Source organism: Bidens hawaiensis, unplaced genomic scaffold (genome assembly GCF_021521415.1).
Source record: "Bidens hawaiensis isolate Kalapana, Puna unplaced genomic scaffold, B.hawaiensis_p1.1 tig00010732_1, whole genome shotgun sequence".
In the NCBI taxonomy this organism is placed as follows: Eukaryota; Viridiplantae; Streptophyta; class Magnoliopsida; order Asterales; family Asteraceae; genus Bidens; species Bidens hawaiensis.
Genome location: NW_027491822.1, coordinates 349655 through 371386, shown reverse-complemented (window position 1 = coordinate 371386; position 21732 = coordinate 349655). Strand labels below are relative to the sequence as shown.

Sequence of the window (21732 nt, the reverse complement as noted above, 5' to 3'; positions counted from 1 at the left end):
CGGTTTTCCGGTTTATACCGGTATTTTTAAAAAAAATCGACGGTACGATGTTCTAACAAACTAATACCGGATTCTAAATGTCGGCGGCCTTACGAAAATCCAGTATAATCGGTTCAACAAGCTGGTACGTATCGGTTTTTAAAACATTGGTCTCAAGTTCCCGCCCCGGGTTTTGTTTACTTCATCTGCTTTGAGTATCAATTTTCATCTTTTGTTAGATCATGGTCTCAGGGGGTGTTTGGTTGATCTTTTTAAATCTGCTTATTTTTTGAGAACAAAAACAATTCTGAAAAACTCCAATGTGAAGCTTTTCGATTTTTAAACTGGAGCTTACCAAAGAGCTTTTGCATTTCAAAAATCAAATAAGAAAATAAACAGTTTTTAAAAGCTCACCCAAACACACCCTTAGTATTTAAAACATCATTAACTTGAGTCCTTTTGAGTTTCGACCAACGTCGTTAGATTTTTCTGCTAACCCTAAGGGTGTTTTAGTAAATTTTATACATGAGAGACTATTTGTGTAATTTGATCAAACTAATAAATCATGTCTTTTTGTATTTAGTAAATAATGACCCATTAATCCAGTGGTATGGTGTCACCTGTTACAAATGTGAGGTAATGTGTTCAATCTTCGCAAGTACAAGATTTGAAAGAATTTAGTTGGAAAATATTGTTCAAGAAAAAAAAAACTTGTTAGTATTCAAGGACAAAGATCGTGAAATAAGAATGTTGGGTTCCGTATTCCATAGTATCTCTTCTTTCTTTAATTGCTTCCATGAGTTTAGGATTGATGTCGAGGCTGTATTTTTTTTAACAATAATTTTTTTACTTATACTCTTTCTAACCATATACTTGCAAAGATATGAACTCATTTTTAAGGGACAAATATCATATCATTAGGCTAATTCATTAATAATTCTATTTTGAGGAGCATATGAATTAATAACTCAAAAATGTGCATAACGCAATGCAGTTTTTCTTCTTTATGAGTTTTGTTCCTAGCTCATTTTCCTGTATTTTGGTCATTTAAAGGAGCAGATTATGAACATAGGGGATGGCTATACGTAGAAGACATTATTATTACTATTATTATTATTATTATTATTATTATTATTATTATTATTTTGCAAGTATAGAAATAACAAAATAATCATTCATTTTTTAAATAAAAAAGTTCAAAAATACATGAAAATGGTTGACATGCAATATGTCATCTATTCTATCATTCTAATATATATATATATATATATATATATATATATATATATATATAAAAGATTCTTTTACTTATAAAACCTTAATAACATACCCATATGTAGATAAATGTTTAAAAAAAAACGTATGAGCAAATTACTTTATTATTATTTTCATTTACATGACATTTCTACACAAGAAAAACTTTTAGAAAATATGAAACATTGATAGAAAAATTAAATGATTTATGTTTTTTATTTAGTCAGATGTAATTAACATAATCCCATTCATTTGTATAGTTCATGCATGTTCAGTATATCAATTCATGAGATTTTAAATCTAATTTCTTAGAATTCCTTTCAAATCCTTGAAACTAACAGAATCTAAGAGGTTTGTTGTTTTTTGTTTAAATCAGAACCCAAAAGGCCAAAAGCATATTGTATAAGATTTTCCAAAATAACCATTAAAGTGTGCACAGCCTCCATATCATTTACTCACCTCTCAGTAAACCTAATCAAATATCTTTTGTTTGTATAACAATACATAAAGACTTAGTTCACAATCCCAAATATCAAATCAAAATCTACTCTAAAGTGAAAAAGAAATGATTACAATAAAAATAATTCAAGAAAACACCAACAATTTATAAATATAGGTATACTTAGCAAACTTTCACCAGATCAAGACCTTCATCAAGGCTGCTGTTGAGGATCCATGTATTCTGCATCAACAAGAACTCTTTCCCTCTTAGCCAACTCAATATCATCATCAACCATCATCTTCACCAACTCCTCAAACCCTACTTTAGGCTTCCACCCAAGAACTTTCCTTGCCTTGCTTGCATCTCCTCTTAAATTATCCACTTCCGCAGGCCTAAAATACCTCTTATCAATCTCCACATGATCTTTCCAGTTCAAACCCACATGCCCAAAAGCTTTTTCAAGAAGCTCCTCCACTGTGTGTGATTCTTCGGTTGCCACCACATAGTCGTCCGGCTTCTCTTGTTGTAGCATCAGCCACATTGCCTCCACATAGTCTCCAGCGAACCCCCAGTCTCTTGAAGCCTGCAAATTTCCTAAAAACAGCTTGCTCTGCAGCCCGATCTTGATCCGGCCCACTGCCCGTGTGATCTTCCTGGTCACAAAGTTTTCGCCCCTTCTAGGTGATTCATGGTTGAAGAGAATGCCATTGCAGGCAAAAATCCCGTATGCTTCTCTATAATTGACTGTATACCTGTATGACATGAACTATGCTTCATATATAAGCCTCCATTAATCATTTTCCAGATAACATACATGATTAATTTTGAATTTACCTTAACCTCGAACTGAAAAATTCCTAAAATGAATATTTCAAAAGGGAAAATAAAAATGAGCATCATTTGACTAGTCAAAATCAACAGATGTCTATTTGATTAATGTTTTCCAAAATATCTGCGCTAAAACCCGTCGACTTGTCACTTTTTAATCATTAAATCAACAATATTTAGAGCCAACCACATTCTTCCACATGCTCTAATACCAAAATACTTTCGAGAATGTAAAAGTTCTTCCACAAGTTTTTTATTGATTTAAGTTTTAAATATTATATCAATATAATAAAATTTACTCATATATTATTTTTGTTTTATAAGTTTTAAAATATACAGTTTTATAAAATTTTGAATATACTGCTCCCACTTACGCCGTTTACCTAATATAAACAAGTACTCTTACGCTGTTTCGGAGTTTTTAGTGTGAAGTGACTCATGTAGAAATCTTTGAGTAAAAGCTCACTTCATGTGTACACGCTAGGGACTCGACGCATGTAACCTTAGGGTAGATCATATAAATTTTAATGCGAACCATGCAATCTTAAAACAGACCATGCGCTGATTGTAAGTATCTTTTTTTTTTTCAAAATTATAATACGTTTACACTTGGTTGCTATTAATATTTATGTAATCTTTCTTTTAAGATTTAATATTTCATTTAACTTTTTAATGTAACATATTATTTAAAACTAATTTTTAATTAAATATTGAAAAATATTACCAATGAGCAGCGACTTTGGAAGCAGCATAAGGTGACCTCGGATGGAACGGGGTACTCTCCGACTGCGGTGGAGTAGACCAAACATCTCCGACGACCAAGCTTGATAATTGAAGAGGTATGTACCCGCCTCAACACCGAGCGAGGCGGGTCAACCCACAAGATATAGACAAGAGGCTTGAAACCAAGACATTATGAAGGCACAAAGCCAAAACCTATGCGCATGGCGCATATCACATATGCTCACGCATATCACATATGCTCAGGCATCACATGCTCAGGCATCACATATGCTCACGCATCACATATGCTCACGCATATCACATCTGCGCGTGGCGCATATCACATGCTTGTGCATATCACATCTGCGCATGAAACATCTGCGCATGAGAATAAAGAGAAGACCTCGCGCATCCTCAGGATAGGCGTGTATCACATATGCACATAATCAACCTCGTCCTTATCCAAATCAGGATTAGGGCAACCTTGATTGTGCACGTCAGACAACCTTCCAGAAGGTATCTTTTTAAGGAATAAGAATAGCTGATGTTGACAGCTGCCAATGAAAGGTGGACAACTCAGCAAAACCCATGTGCTACCACGTGATTATAACCAATGAAAAAGCACCAGGTGTCCCAGAGAACACGTGGCGCAAAGCAATTGGAGGAGGCCAACAAGACCCTAGCTGGGTCTAAGCCCAATCAGTGGAAACCCTAGCACTATAAATACCACATCAACTCCACAAGGAAGGACACACTCAAGTACACAGTATTCAGCTATATTAAGCAATACACTCCAATTTCCTTACTCTCATATTATTATCTTCTCCTACAAATACTTATTCTCACACCGGAGGGTTACCCCAAAGAGGACCCCTCTGTCCCTTTCTGAGGGGTAAGTTTACGGTGCTGTTCATTTTGTAGGTGGAAGAGTCCAGATTCCAGAGAACCATCGGCGAAATAGCATAATCACACCCGAGGAAAGTAGATCGTCTACCAGTGAGTCGATCCACGTTTCTTCATTGGCGCCATCCGCTGTTACAACGGCAACAAGATCTCATCAGATCTCTAAAAAAAAAACAAATTTTCACCATGGTTTCTGGCGTTCGTAACGTTGATCAAGTTCTGGAGGATATTGAACGTGAGGATGTTAATGAGGGACAGCAGTTTCTGAGGGTGCCGCGTGATTCTACGCGCACCACCAGTAACCGTCCCTTCATCACAACTCCTCATGGCCAGACTGAAACTCCTCCAGACGATCTCACGTTCCAAAATCTTGCCGGCGCGAAACAAAAAGGACCAATGGGTCCAGAAGATGAAACCAATGACCCTAAAGAATGGCTCATAAACGAGCAACGACGTCTAATGGACAAATACAATGAGATGGTCAAACAGAAAAAGTTAGCCGACTTAACACAAAGGCTAGCGTTTGACAAGCAAGCCATTCAAGGAACAAAAAGGGCGCGCGCGCCGGAAGAGGGTCACTCTGTTCACACTGAACACGCTGAAATTAGTGATGAAGAAGTGCACAGCGTCAGAAAGACGCGAGATACTCATGCAGGAGGCTCACAGCTCCGCGCACACATGAACATGGCGCCTGGAGCCAGAGCCGATCTGGATCTGCACACACCGTATAGCCCACCAGTGAGAGGGCAAGTGGATGTAACCACACCGTACAGGCCAGCCATCTTGGTGAAACATTCAAAATTCACTGAGCGCATCGCGAAGGCCCCCATTCAGCACAAAACCAAGATGCCAAGTGGTTTGGGCAAATATGACGGCACAACAGATCCAGACGATTTCTTACAAGGTTTTTACAACACTGGAAACCTAGAAAGCTGGACGATGCCAACATGGTGTCACATGTTTGCTCGCTGCCTCACGGGCGCCGCGCGTGTCTGGTTTGAAAGCTTGCCAACTGGGCAAATCGATGGGTTCGAGGAACTATTGGAAAAGTTCCAAGCTCACTTCGTACAACAGCGCAGACACACGCGCGACCCTGATGACATCATGCACTGCGTGCGCAGGAATGATGAAACGATTGAAGACTACATCACTCGTTTCAATCAGGAGTCTCTGGCAATCGGAGGTATCACTGAGCAACTATTACGCGTGGCCTTTATACAAGGCGCGCGCAGTGATCAACTCCGCCGAGCTCTCGTAAGCAGAGATGGCATGCCAACCACTTGGGCCAAGCTAATGGAAGCATCGCGAGTCTTCGCGAGAAATGAAAAACAAATTGCCCAAGATAGAGCGAGAGAAAGAGGGCATCAAGCAGAGGCACCGCGCAGCAACGAAAGAAGGGGCAAACAGAACACTGTATGGTCCAGGTTGCAACCAATCAGTTTTTCTTCCGCAGAAAAGCAGGCGCAACCAAGCTCACCCCAGCCCCAAAAAGACGTTCGTAATCGCGGGGAGGGTGAAAAGAGGGAAGGCGGCAGAGATCCTAACAGACCTCTGCCAAGAATATGGACTCCCCTCACTAAAACACCTTCACAAGTGTTAAGCACTGAGAATGTCCAGTTCAAAAGCCCCAAGCCACTACACTACAAGGGACCATCAAATAGTGGCAAGTACTGCGAGTTTCACAAGTCCACAGGACACAACACTGATGCATGCCATCACTTGAAGGATGCAATTGAAAAGGATGTGAAATCAGGCAAGCTGGCTCACCTGGTGAAAAACCCAAGACCAGAAAGTGAACAACCAGAAGGAGCCTCTGCCAGCAAAAAGTACAAAAGAATCTGTGTAGCCGAGGGAGGAAGGCAAGGGCAAACATCAAGAAAGAGAAGCGCGCAAATCCAAGGAGATTGGCGCGAGCAACAAGTAATCTTCCCAAGAATCAGGGGAGGCCCTTCTATCAGCAGTCCTCTTGTCATCACTACACACATTGCTCATTACGAAGTGTCAAAAGTCCTGGTTGACACTGGCAGCGAATCAGACATCATGTATGAGCCATGTTTCAGGAAACTGGATCCGGCAGACCAAACAAGGCTTGAAATTGTGAATGCTCCAATCTCTGGTGTTTCAAATGAAATCATTCATCCCCTAGGTCAAATACAATTTGAACTAACTATGGGGGATGAGAAACACAAGCGAGCCGAAGTTGTCAACTTCTTGGTCTTGCCCACCACTTCATGCCACAATATGATCTTGGGTAGAGGAACGATTGCCCAATTCAACGCCATACCGTCGCCAGCGCACGGTGCGTTGGGGTTCCCAACACCAACAGGTGTAACATTTGTATACCGAGATCATTTGTGTGCAGTGACAAGTACTCCGCGGGAAGGGAGAATGAAACTTCCAATGGCAGACAACGCGCCAGAGGAATGGATTCTCAACCCAAAATTCCCGGAGCAGAAAATCACAATTGGCGCAACGATATCAGACGACACGAGGTTGAGAATGAAAAGATTGCTCACAGCATATATGTCGGTCTTCGCGTGGCAACACTCTGATATGACTGGGGTTCCGCGAGACCTGGCACAACATTCTCTCAACACGTTCAAGTCTGTAGAGCCAATTGCTCAAAAGAAGAGAGTCATGGGGGATGAGAAAGCGAGGGCCATGAATGAGCAGGTTGAGGATCTACTGCGCGCAAACATCATCCGCCCGATACGATACCAGACGTGGGTAGCCAATCCTGTGATGGTAAAGAAAAGTAACGGGTCGTGGAGGATGTGCATTGACTTCAAGGACCTCAACAAAGCGTGCCCAAAAGATTGTTACCCCCTCCCAAACATCGACGCAAAGGTGGACTCCGTGGCGCCATTCAAGCTCAAATGTTTCCTGGATGCCTACAAGGGCTATCACCATATTCAAATGGCACCACAAGACGAGGACAAGACTGCCTTCAGAACCGACAAGGGTTTTTTTTGTTACACAAAAATGCCCTTTGGTTTGAAGAATGCGGGCGCCACCTACCAAAGACTTATGGATGCCGTTTTCAGCGAGCAAATTGGAAGAAACCTAGAAGTCTATGTGGATGATTTGGTGATCAAAAGCAGGGAGGAAAAACAAATGCTCAAAGACATCGAGGAAACCCTTGGGCGCCTAAAGGAAGTTAACATGAAGCTCAATCCGAGCAAATGCACTTTCGGCGTACAAGAGGGAAAATTTCTAGGTGTAATGGTCACCAAGGATGGTTTCAAGGTGAACCCAGAAAAGGTGGAGGCCATCCTTGACATGCCCTCGCCATCCACCATGAAAGAAGTCCAGAAGCTGAATGGTAGATTGGTATCAATCAACAGGTTCCTAGCGAACCATTCAAGCAAATCTACCCCATTTGTCAATACATTGAGAAACTGCTTAAAGAAAAGCCAGTTCAAATGGACTCCTGAGGCCGAGCAAGCTTTCAGTGAGATTAAAGAATGTTTGATAAATCTGCCCGCGCTCACAGCTCCACTTCCTGGTGAAACTTTGACATTGTACCTATCAGCAGGAGAGCGCGCCATCGGCGCAGTATTGTTGGTGGATCGCAAGGGAATCCAAACGCCAATATACTATGTGAGTCGGGTGCTGACAGATCCTGAGACGCGCTACTCCATCATGGAAAAGTTAGTTTTATTACTAACACACGCGTCGCGCAAGCTTCATATATATTTCAATGGTCATCCTATTGAAGTTCTAACTGGTTACAACATCCAGCAAGTCTTGCGGCGCCCCGCGCTCTCGGGAAGGCTGACAAAATGGGCCCTGGAATTAGGTGAACACACGATCGCCTATAAGCCCCGTCCAGCAATAAAGGGGCAAGTTTTAGCTGATTTCATCGCAGAAATCCCCGAAGGAAGAGTTGAAGAGGCTCAGCGCGAGGTAGACCCTCCGCGAGCCAATGATGAAGAAAATGTTTGGAGATTGTTCACTGACGGAGCTTCAAACAACGAAGGGTCCGGCGCAGGTCTCAAACTGGTGGATCCAGAGAATCATGAATATACTTATGCCATCAGGTTGGACTTCAAGAGCACCAACAATGAGGCTGAGTATGAAGCCCTGCTGGCTGGGCTGCGCATCGCGCACAAATTCAGAGTTAAAAAGCTAGAGGCCCATGTTGATTCATACTTGGTAGCAGCACAGGTCAATGGCCTTTATGATGCCAAGGAGAACACCATGCCTCTATATCTAGAGCAGGCGAAAAAGCTCATCGACCAATTTGACTGCTTCAGAATCATTCATATTCCGCGCAGTGAAAACAAATCTGCCGACGCGTTGAGCAAGATGGCATCAACCAGCTTCGACCACTTTGGCAAAGATGTCAGGGTAGAAGTAATGAGCAACCCGTCGGTGGGAGCGAAGTCTGTCCTGGTAACTCATACAACCCCTTCATCATGGATAACTCCAATAATGGAATTCTTGAAGGAGGGAAAGGTACCGGACGATCGCGCACAGGCGAGGAAGATAAGACACAAGTCGCTGAACTATGAACTCCTTGATGGCACATTATATCGACGCTCTTATCTTGGGCCGCTCATGAAATGCCTAGATGCTGAGGAAGCAAGCTATGTGATCAGAGAGATACACGAAGGAATCTGTGGAATACATGCTGGCCCGCGCATGGTGGTTGCCAAGGCAATGAGCGCAGGTTACTATTGGCCAGGCATGTACTTGGACGCTCTAAAAGAGATCCAAAAATGCAAAGCATGTCAGAGCTATGCGCCAAACACCATGCGGCCAAAGAACAACTTGATTCCAGTGACCTCCGCATGGCCTTTCCACAAATGGGCAATCGACATTGTGGGTCCCCTTCCGCAAGCGCAAGGGCGAGTAAAATTTTTGGTAGTGGCAGTAGACTATTTCACAAAATGGGTTGAAGCCAAGCCACTAGCAAAAATCACAGCCGAAGCGATGAAGCAGTTTATTTGGAGCCACATCATATGCCGTTTTGGCTTGCCCATGGAAATTGTGAGCGATAATGGCAAGCAATTCACTGACAAGAAGATATCCAGCTGGCTCAAGAAGATCACTTACAATATGACAAGGATTAAGTATAATAATTTCCTTACAACCTTGTTCTTATTTCAACGTGCAAGCATATCTTATATTCAACAAGCAAACATGCAATATAAAGAGATGAACGGGGAATGCGCAAGATGCGAAGAAGGGAAAAACAAAATTTCATTTCAAAGCATTGAAATTTACAAGTTTACAAGATGATGAGATACAAACTACAAATAAAAATAAAAACATGAAGAGCTTCTCAAGTCTCCACGTCGACGTCAGCCTCTTCATAGTCCTCATCACCGCCCTCAGCATCTGGCGCAGCCCGCTCCTCGTCATCTCCAAACTGACCATAGTCAAGTTGTTCATCCTGAATGGAGTCTTTCATCACAATAGTGTCAGGAGCGGATCCTTGGGCCACGCCAGAGCCGCTAGCAGGAGCAGCATTCCCCGCGCCATCATCGCCACCACCAGCCCCTTCGCACTCGTCAAGTAATTTCTTTAGCGCGCCGAGGTCGGGCTGGTCAGCAAGCGCGGATATCTGCAAATCATATGGAAAAATATAAGTACAAAAAAGACTTGGAAAATAAGTCAAGGTAATATCATTAAGGTTAAAATACCTGCCCAAGGATGGGAATGGGAGTATTCAAATACTTCTCCCCCATCGCGGCCATGTCCGCGCAGGCAACGTCGCTCTGATAAGGGTAGTCGGATGGGTTCTTCTTCAGCATCCCATATTCATAGCCATCCTTAAACCCTTCAGCTCGACCCACCAACCGCGCGGCAGCGTTGCAATCCATCACAAGGGCCTGAAACTCGTCTGAATATTTCATCGCGTAAGCGCAACGAGTCATACCCTGTGAGATTAGCCATTGGCGATCTTGCGCGAGGGAAGAAACAGAAGTCTCAAGAGCAGGAATCTGAGAGTTTAACAACTCAACAGTTTCCTTAGTCTGTTTCAGCTCCTCTTTGTCGGACGCTGCTGCCGCCAGGGCTTCTTCCTTTTCCGCTCGCGCAAGCTCGAGCGCTTCCTGGCTAGACGCTGCCGTCACCAAGGCTTCATCCTTCTCGGCCTGCGCGGCCGCCAGCTCCTTCTTCAGGCGCGCAACCTCACTCTCCAGTGATGATTTTTCAGTTATAGACTGGACAAGAGCTTGGTCACGCGCCTCCGCGTCCGGCTCCAAGTCGCGCACTCTACGCGCGTACTTGGCCGCGTCTGCCTCCGCCGCCTGTAGCTTCTCCCGCGCAGCCTGAAGCTCATGCCCGCGCTTCACGAAGGCGCTGTTGGCACTTGCTCTGTTCTCACTGAGCTCTGCTTGGAGCTTCTCAGCTCTCTCTCGAGCATCAGAAAGATGCCAAGCAGACACTTTAGCCTCTTGCTTGGCTTCCGCAAGAGCATCACGTACCTTTACGTAATCATAGCGAAGCTCTTGGGAGGCAGCAAAGAAGGCCGACCCAGCAAACAGATGATCGTTGAGCAAGTCATCGCGAGCGCGGTCCTCCTGGAACCTCCTTTCAGCTGGAGGCACAGAATGAGCCCAGAATTCCGCACACACACCCATGGACTGAAATGTGCTGTCCTCAGTAATATTCCATCTCGGGCGGTAAATGTGATCGGATTCCTGCAAACACAAAGTAATGATCTAAGTCATCAAAACACTAAGATGGAAATCCGCGTAGCGGAGCAAAAACGAACCTATACCTGCGGGGATGAAGCAGAAAAGTCAGCGCCAGGCCCACGAGAAGACTCCGCCACGAAACCTCGTGGCGCTGCAGGGCTGGCGCGGCCGATGTCGGAGCCTTCAGCTTGAACCTCCTCATCCTCCTCTGAAACAGGCCTTTTCTCCTGCGACCTAGAAACAAAATCAGTCAAACGAGGAGGGCTGCGCGCAGGAGGAGGTGAGGGAGGTCTCGACGCCGCCAGATCGGCGCGTTAAAACGGCCTCCTGCTCCTTAGTAATCCCGATGAGGGGAGATTCAGCGCTTGCAGGAGCAGGAGCAGAACCAACGGCGCTGGCACCGGCGCCAGGAGTGCCGCCAGCAGCTTGTACGCCAGCTATGACTCATATGAAAAAATCAACAAAAAGAAATGGTTCATGACTTGATCTAAAAGAAAAAAGTCAGAAAAAAAAGCGCAATACATACCTTGGCGCAACTCCGTTCGCGAGTCAAACATCGCCATGAAGTCCATTCTCCCCTTTTTTGAGGGTAAAACAGGGGACTTCGAAGCGACCTCCGGCGCAGGCGCGACACCTTGTTGCGCCTGGGGTTGATCCACCAACGTCGCCGGCTCTACAAACATTTGAGTGAGCAAAGATTCATTAGTAATCGCGCTCATAGAACCATAAAGGATAAGCAAAGTATACCTGTCGAAGAGGAAACGGCAGGCGCAACGCCGCTCCCCTTTTCTGCCGCGCGAAGGGAGGAGGTAGCGGCACCATACCTCGTGTGGACAGGAGGTCTGCCCACTTTTTGAGGCAGGGAAGACAAGGAAAACTTGGTGGTAAACACCTGGGTTTTCTCAAGCCCCCTTCGCCTGGGTAGGAGGATCCTGAACAACAGGGGCATCATCTTTCTTCTGTTTCTTACTGGCCCCTGCGCCAGTTTTCCCTTTAGCCTTACGCTTTAGTTGGGGCGCCTCCTCCTCCTCTTTCGCGAGCTCCAACTCGTAGTTCTCGAGCGCATCTACAATAAGTGCAACGGAAATGTTAGCCAAATTTGGTATTATAAAGGCATAAGCATAAGTACAAAGGCTTACCAGGCGCATCGCTGTCAAAGACAAATCCCAGATCAACAGGGATGAACATGTCATCGAAGCGATCGGGGAAACCAACCTCCCCAGCGCCCAGCGCGACGGAGCTACCCTCCATATGCTCGTCATAGGCGGCGTGGACATACTCCTTGCTGACTGCACAAAACAAGTCAAATGATATCAGCAAAACGAAGTACATTAGCGCAGAAGTAATGCAATGAGATTAACTTACACAAGCCGTCAACTTGGATAACGGGCTCAGTCGCGCTGTCGGCCCACCTCCTGCTCATACCAACCCCCACCAGCGCCTCCTCGCAAATGTTCTTGGCGGGGGATGGTTCGGCAGTCAACTTGTTTACCCCAGGCGCCAGTTGGGTTCTTGAGGACACCCACATCCGCAGGCGCAGAAGAGATCGCGCGCATGGTCATGCGGATGGGGATCACACCAGCCCTTATATAGAAAAATCTCTCAGACCAGTCATGAAGGCTCTTGAATGAAACAGTGCAGCACTTGACCTTCTGACTGCGAGGAATAAATGGGAACAAAGAATCTTGGATCTTGGGCTTGTAAAAAAACTGAAAGAGCCGAGGGGTGGGCTCCTCGCGCTGAGATTTGCACATGAACTCAAAGTGAGTCATGCGCAAGAGTCCAAACGGATGGACTTGGGATATATGAATCCCATAAAACCTAAGCAGCGCACCCACAAACCTTGTCATCGAGAGACGAAGGTTGCAGTGGGTGAAAAAATGGCAATAAAGGGATATATAGCCGGTGGGCGGGTCCGCCGCCGTTTGCCCGGCCGCCGGCAACATGCAGCCGTACTCAGGGAGAAAACCCTGAGAGGCGATAAGGCTGTCAAAATCGGCCTGCCTCAGTTTGCAGGGGATCTCATCCCACTTCTTCACTGTCTTGGTCCTCCCTACCTCCTCCGATGAGACCTCAGCAGCCTTCTTCCCTTGCCGGTCTTCTTCAATGTAGACATTACTAATGATTTCACACGGCGATGGATAGGGGAGATTATGTTGTCTGAGCTATCAGACATACTACTGTAAAAACGGACGAAGGATGCTTCTGAAGAACAGAGATCTGGAAGCAGAAGACGGGTAATCGGAATAAGAACGAAAGAAAGAAAAGACCTCTGAATAAACAACAAGGAAGATGAAGGAATAAAAACTCTTAAGGGCTTGCTTTTATAGGCCCAGGAGAGAGAAAATTTGGTACTGATCGGACTTCACGCGCCCCCACTCGCAGGTATAAGCCAACGCGAGCGCGACACGTGTCCCTGACACTGTGTGAGGGGACACGAAAAGAAACGATACAGGTGCTGCCAGACTTCACGCGCCACCACTCGCAGGTACGGACCAACGCGAGCGCGACACGTGTTCCTGACACTATGTGAGGGGACATGAAAGGCAACTGTAGCACCTCGAGCACACGAAAAGTCTGACACGTCTCCATCACTGACGCATGTCAGCAACAACCAACCACGTACAGGGACGATTCGTTTTCAACCAAAAGGATAGAATTTCGCGCAACGATGAATAATAGAAAGAAAAAGACAAAACCCTATTAAAAGAGCAAACCATTAAGTCTAATATCTATCTTACCTCGCTCGCGCGAGACAAGACACACATTAGACTGGGGGGCTTGAAGAGGTATGTACCCGCCTCAACACCGAGCGAGGCGGGTCAACCCACAAGATATAGACAAGAGGCTTGAAACCAAGACATTATGAAGGCACAAAGCCAAAACCTATGCGCATGGCGCATATCACATATGCTCACGCATATCACATATGCTTAGGCATCACATGCTCAGGCATCACATATGCTCACGCATCACATATGCTCACGCATATCACATCTGCGCGTGGCGCATATCACATGCTTGTGCATATCACATCTGCGCATGAAACATCTGCGCGTGAGAATAAAGAGAAGACCTCGCGCATCCTCAGGATAGGCGCGTATCACATATGCACATAATCAACCTCGTCCTTATCCAAATCAGGATTAGGGCAACCTTGATTGTGCACGTCAGACAACCTTCCAGAAGGTATCTTTTTAAGGAATAAGAATAGCTGATGTTGACAGCTGCCAATGAAAGGTGGACAACTCAGCAAAACCCATGTGCTACCACGTGATTATAACCAATTAAAAAGCACCAGGTGTCCCAGAGGACACGTGGCGCAAAGCAATTGGAGGAGGCCAACAAGGCCCTAGCTGGGTCTAAGCCCAATCAGTGGAAACCCTAGCACTATAAATACCACATCAACTCCACAAGGAAGGACACACTCAAGTACACAGTATTCAGCTATATTAAGCAATACACTCCAATTTCCTTACTCTCATATTATTATCTTCTCCTACAAATACTTATTCTCACACCGGTGGGTTACCCCCAAAGAGGACCCCTCTGTCCCTTTCTGAGGGGTAAGTTTACGGTGCTGTTCATTTTGTAGGTGGAAGAGTCCAGATTCCAGAGAACCATCGGCGAAATAGCATAATCACACCCGAGGAAAGTAGATCGTCTACCAGTGAGTTGATCCACGTTTCTTCAATAATACTTGACATGGGTCCGACCAGTGGCAATAATATGAGATCTCAGCGCTTCCAGAAGCCGTAGCGACCCAGTAGCAACCACATCAGCATTATAATCAGGTATCTCAAACGAAACGGACACGTGCGACTGTGCAGCCTGGTTATAAATCTCATCAGGACAAATAATATCCATCCAACGGCAAAGAGAAGAGGCGTCAGTGAGATCAGCATAATGGAGCTTCATTCGAGCCTTGTAAGCATTGTGCGGATCGATGTACATGTGGTTGATCCGCTGTGTATTGATGTTTGATGAACGACGGATCAAGCCGTTGACTTCGTAACCTTTGTTGAGGAGTAGCTCGGTGAGGTAAGAGCCGTCTAGACCGGTGATTCCGGTGATCAGAGCTACCTTGCGTTTGAATGCTGGTGATGTCATCGTGATATTGAGTAGCAATGTGGTGAGAAATAAAAACTATTTAGGTGCTGGTCTAGTGACAAAAGCAAAGTCTTTTAAATACCAAAAATTTAAGTTCAAGTCTCACATGCAATAATAAAAAAATTTGCGTACCGAGAAAAGAGATCCGTCTATTTATAAGAAGGTAGTGCATCCATCAATATCAGGTTTCTTTATGTGGGGTATCTTATTAGTTGAAACTTATATTATATTAACAAGGGAAATCATCTACACTCAAGTTTTTAGTATATTTAATATGTTTGAACAAATCTTCTAACAATTATTATTAAGTTTTTAAATAAGTTCAACTTTCACACAGATACTAGACAATTAAATTATTTATTTTAATAATCATATATCTTTTCAACATAATGTGAACAAACATAAAAATAGTATTTGAAGTATGATACATATATTGAAATCCAATAAATTTGAGTAAAATGTTATCAAACTTTGAAATTTAATATACATTTCTTAATTATTGAACTAATTAGGTGCAAGTCATTTTAATAAATTTAGTGTGGACAACTGTGAGCAAGTTTAGCAAACCTACCCTCAAGTCCGCCCCATCGCTCGAAAGTTACTTTTAAAAACTAAAGACTCTGGGTGACCAACTCACTGATGTTGATGTACTGTTAATGACATCAGGCCGGGTGGTTCTCCAACTGGTTCCTGGTCTTCCCACAGATTGCGACGTCATTGGGTCTATATTCAAGCAATCCCTCCCCTCACGGCCTGATGGAAGACGGCTTGTCACATGCTGCACTCTCATTTATGTATGATATAAGCACCTTAATAGTTCCCTCTTCAGCGGGAGAAATGACCACATTCTGATGGCACGGATGATGAGTACATGGACAGCTCTTTGTGTAACTGGATCGATCAGTGATGCAAACTTGCAATCTTGATTTCTTAAACAATTACCTGGATTAATCTCTCAATCGTGATTCACTTTAAGATAAACCTGTTTGTGGGTTACACACAATAATTTATCGAATAAAACATAAATTTTCGTAGACGGAATTGAATTTTGATGATTATTTGAATGTGATGAAGAACTAGAGAAGAATAACCGTCCTCTTATGTTCTGTGACTTATGTCTATTCGATCAAGTGAGAGGAATGCTAGGGAATGAAAATATCGGCATATAAAAACTGATTCCCACATTCACATCCCACAAGAGTCAAATAATAATTAGAAACCCACTTATCATTAAACTTAAGCCAAGTATAGCCACACAATAATTTCAAATAACATCCAAAATTAAATCGAGCTCGCACTCCCATGTCACATAACTTATTTAATCTCTAACTTATTTTCTCGATTGACAAGTTAATCCAATAATACTAAAATAATCAATAGAGAAGTCAACACAAGTCAATATTTTTTGGGATTATGAATCTCGACCCATAGACCTTGAACTTTTTGTGACATGGCGGCTAACACGTAACCAAACCGTAGTTGCAACTACGGAGAGAGTGCTTAGATCTTTTCGGGTACATGACGTTTACGAAAATCATGTTCGAGCTGTCACAACACATGGGGCCACCAACTTGTTTATTTTAATATGTATATTTTATTTATTTGTAAGATCAAATCAAAGGTAGCTGTCTACGCGGAATTGACTAGTTGACTTGCGAAATGTATAATGGCAAAAAATGAACTAAATAAATAAATAGAAGTAAGTTAACGGCCTACTCATGGCGGGGCAAAGAAGCAGGGATGAGAATGAGATTGTCCTACAGGGCGGCGGTGATGAAAAAAAGGCTGGGGTGTTGCCCGTGAAAAAAGACTCATGCGGCCGAAGTCGCATGAGAGTTGAAGAACCTAAGAAGGCTGATCCGCGATTTGGAGACTGGGACTCCAACGACTCCGATGTTTCTGATTTCTTTACTCATATTTTTAATAAAGTTCGCGAAGAAAGGGGCAAAGAATTTGGGCGGGATACAAATAGACTTGATTACTTCAGTGTCACTGCTTTTAATCTCCATGGAGATGATGATCTCACCACAAGTACTGACTACGGTGGTGGTGATCAAACTAGACAAAGGGGTCTCAAAGTTGTGCCGGGCCCTATGGAGCAGGATAGGGGTAACCCTAGTGGTGAACCAAGGGTGGCTAAGACACTAGACCAGGAAAAAGATAGCGGTAAAAAACGGATTGGTGATGAAGGAAGAGGTTCATGATGGTGGAAGAAATGGTGCTACTGTTGGCATTAGTTTGAAATAACTGTTTGTTTTTGTTTATTGTTGTTACATTAAGCATAAGAGTATTGATTGCATTTACTTTATTCTAATGTTATATTAATATATCCAGATTTTTATCATGTTATAATTTGCATAATGAGCAAATAATGTGCAGCCATCTAACCAGCCAAAATTGTTATAGTTTGCAGCCGGTAAACATTCCAAACTTTCCTGTCAACATACCTCGTTAGTTTTCAAGTTTTAAAATTTCTTATAGGAATTATCATTCATTGTCCTCCTCATTCATGTATGAAATATATTTATATAAATACAACAGAATCCCCTATTCTAGGAATTGATTTCCATCGACACATGCTAATAATGTGAGAATATAATATAAATATATAAGATATACTATTACACCCCCGCAGTCGAAGCCGGAGGTTCACGGAGGCTCAGACTAGACCGAAAGTCATCAAACAGTGCACGTGGTAAACCTTTAGTAAAGATATATGCGATTTGGTACCGTGAGGGAACATGTAAAACCCGAATGTGACCCCGATGAACTTGCTCTCGAACAAAGTGGATATCTAACTCAATATGCTTTGTGCGTTGATGTTGAACTAGATTGCCCGAAAGGTAAATTGCACTTACATTGTCGCAATAGACAAGAGTTGCTCGAGTGAGTGGGTGACGAAGTTCAAGGAGAAGATTTCGAAGCCAACATATTTCGGCGACAATGTTAGCTATGTCGCGGTATTCAGCTTCAGCACTTGACCGAGCAATAGTAATTTAACGTTTCGAGGACCATGAAATGAGGTTATTGCCAAAGTATACACAATATCCAGATGTCGAGCGACGAGTATCCGGACACCCGGCCCAGTCGGCATCGGTGTAGGCCAGCAAAGACTGAGTGGGCATAGGACCGAGTGTAAGACCAATATTAGAGGTGCCTTGTAGATACCGAATTATGCATTTAAACTGTGCCAATGAGCTATCCGTGGTGAGTGCATGTGCATGCAAACCTGTTGCACGACATAGGAGATGTCGGGCCTTGTGAAGGTAAGATATTGAAGTGCACCCGCTAAACTTCGATATAGGGAGGGGTCCTCAAATTCAGGGCCAAAGGAGCTAGGTTTACCTATGGTGTCCACAGGGGTGGTCACGGGCTTGCATGAAGTCATACCAGCACGGTGAATAATGTCGCAAGCATAAGCTTGCTGCGATAGGAACATAGTATTACCCGTGTGGGTAACTGAGATACCCAAGAAGTAACTGATGGGACCAAGATCCTTCATGTCAAATTCAGAAGCAAGGCGGGCCATGAGGGTAAGACTAGGTCTTCAGAGGAAGCAGCTAATAAGATTTCATCCACGTAAAGAATAAGGTACGCGGTGTCGGGCCATCGGTGATATATAAACAAAGAGTTATCACTACGGCTTTGTGTAAATCCTAAGGAAGTCATAAAATCAGTGAAACGTTGGTACCATGCCCTCGTTGCTTGTTTAAGGCCATATAGAGATTTCTTTAAGAGGCAAACATGATCCGGATAATCCCGATTTCGAAATCCCATTGGCTGGTACATGTATACTGTTTCGTTTAAATTCCCATGTAAGAAGGCATTTGTCACGTCCAACTTATGAACCGACCATGACTGAGATAATGCAAGAGATAAGACCATACGAATTTTTGCCGGTTTAACAACAGGACTAAATGTTTTGCCACAATAGATACCAACCCGTTGACTTCTCCCATCACATACCAAACGCGCTTTATAGCGCTCCAATGTTCCATCCAACCTGAACTTGTGTTGGAAAAGCCACATGCTACGAAGTATATTCATATGAGGTTGGCGAGGGACTAACTCCCAAGTCTTATTTTTAATAAGAGCATTAAACTCAGCTGTCATAGCATTGTGCCATTCCGTAGTAGACAAGGCAATTTTAGGTGTTTTAGGGAGGGGTACGACGGAGGAGGTGTGCAAGTTAAATAATTTTTTTAGGTTTGGTGATGCTGTCCATGGCACGCGTGCGAATGGTACGTGCCGGAGGCTGAGGTGTGGGATTTGGTTGGGCAGGAGGAAGAGTGGTGGATGGGAGATGTGGTGTTTTGGGGCGACGAGAGTAGGTGTTTAGTGGAGGAGGAGGAATTGTGGTTGTGGAGGATGAATTATTTGGTATTGGAGTATGTGGAGATTGTAATACATTATTGTTTGGATTGTTTTGATTTATGGTAGTGGAAGAGGACCAGCAGGTGGGGTTTGGTGAACTGAAATGGGTTTAAGGTGATCCCAAATATGAGGGTGGGGTGGTTCGGTGAGGAATTTATAGCATGTGGTGATGGGTGAGGGAGTGGATGAATATGGGAAGACCGATCGTCAAATATGACATGATGAGAAATTATTATTTGATGAGTCGTTAAGTCAAAACATTTGTACCCACGATGGTTTGCAGGGTATCCGAGAAAAACATATGCATTAGAGCGGTATTGAAGTTTGTGAATGGTAGTCAATGGTTTTAGTGGGTAGCAAAGACATCCAAATACGCGAATATGGTCATAGGAAGGTGACCGGTTATATAGTAGTTTGGTTGGACTATGAAAGTTGTGGTTTTTATTTGGAAGAATGTTGAGGAGGTATGTGGCGGTTTCAAGAGCATAATGCCAATAAGTGTTGGGTAGATTAGCTTGAGCAAGTAAGGTACGAACCATGTTATTTATGGTGCGGATTTTGCGTTCCGCTTTACCATTTTGAGAAGAGGTGTAGGGGCAAGAAAGGCGGAGAAACATACCATTTTGGGTGCAAAATTGGTGAAAAGAGTTGTTCACGTATTCTTTTCCATTGTCACATTGCAATTGTTTAATTTTTCTTTCAAATTGCGTGTGTATTAAATTATAAAAGTGACAAAAGATGGAATAAACTTGAGATTTCCTACTAAGTGGAAAAGTCCATAAAAAATCAGAACAATCATCAAGAAATAATATATAATACCGATGACCCCCGTAACTCAAAACCGGAGAGGTCCAAAGGTCACTGTGAACAATGTCAAAAGGTAAATAAGTACGAGTACGAGAATCAAGAAAAGGAAGTTTAACACTCTTCCCAAAAACACAAGGTTGACAAATGTTTTTGTTTATTTTTGCATAATTAATAAAAGTAGACTTCTTCAGAGATTGTAAAGGACTGGGGCCCGGATGACCAAGACGTTGATGCCACAACTTTTGAGAAAGTGCCACATTTGCTGAGTGGGATTGAACTTTGGATAGCATTTGTGGCGTAAGGAGATATAGATCACCGGTACTGTTGCATCTGAGGATACGAGTCCGCGTCTTGAGATCCTTCACAGAAAAACCGAACGGATCAAATTTAATAGAAATTAAATTGTCAGTTGTAAGGCGACGAACGGATAAAAGATTTTGAATAAGATTTGGGGCATATAGAATGTTATTTAGTTTTAAGGGTGGAAAGGTGGGGGTAGAGTTTGATTGACTTGTCCGTGTACGGGAATGGTTATGCCATTTCCAACAATTATGTTCCGTTTGATGCTATTTTAAAAAAAGACGAGAAGTTACACGTGTGATTTGTCATGTGGGTGGTTGTGCCACTATCCATGGCCCATGGAGTGTCGGGCGGGTTGAGAGACATAGTATAAAGCGCTTGCTCAATGCCCGTTGGTGCATAACCGGTTGCATAGGCATGGTTTGGTCGTGGGCCGAGGATACCAGGAGCATTCTGTGAGGTTTGGCCTGTGGCACGGTTTGATGTTGGGTATGGGCAAGGGGGGTTAGTGGGACACTGTGGATTTGAAGATGGCATTGCATGAGTTTGGTCAGCCCACTGTGGTTGGAATATCCATTGTCCAGGCACAAAGGAATAGTGAGGGGCAGTTGGGTTTTGACCACGACTAGAGAAGTTTCTGCCCCCTCGGCCTTGCCCATAGCCACGACTACAGCCCCGACCCCGTCCACGATCTGATGGAGTGTCCGCGACCCGATAGTTAGTACGGTTTCCTAAGGAGGAATCAGATCTGTTAGTAGTGGCATGAAGAGCAGTACCCGCGGAGTTGGCAGTGTGTAACGTTAAGTTTGCGTTGCGATCGGATTCGTGCATAAGTTTTGAACGAGCCTCATGAAACGAGGGAAGAGGTTTAAGATTGGATAGAAGCATTGCAATACCCTCGTATTGCTCATTCAACCCGTTAATTAACTGTTTGCACCATCTGTTGATCGGAGAGAGGTGCGTCAACATTGGCTAACTGATCGGAGAGAACTTTCACCGCCTGACAGTAGGCGGCCATGCTGTCAAAATTGTCCAGCCTTGTGTTGCTGAGTTTTTGAGTAAGATAGGTGCTTCGGGATACTTTATTGTCTTGGAATAGGGTTGCAAGTGTGGTCCAAGCTACGTGTGCGGTAGTGTTAGGTTTTAGTATGGTTTGGAGAAAATCGCTTGAGATGGTGCCATAAATCCATTGAAGAACTATAGCATCAAGATGATCCCATAGTTCATCAGCAGCCGATGGTTTCGGTGGGTCAGAATAGGTAGCAGCAGGTGTGGGTTTGGGGAGGAGATGGTCATAGACCTGGTATGCGCGGCAATGAATTTTAAACAATTCAGACCAAGAGGTATACTGGGCGGCATCTGTGT

General features: G+C 43.8%; 1 pseudogene; it reads right to left on the bottom strand.

Moving 5' to 3' along the window:
- Positions 1 to 1886: 1886 nt before the first annotated feature.
- Positions 1887 to 14886, bottom strand: LOC143536094 (GDP-mannose 4,6 dehydratase 2 pseudogene; annotated as a pseudogene).
- Between the last annotated feature and the right edge of the window lie 6846 nt (positions 14887 to 21732).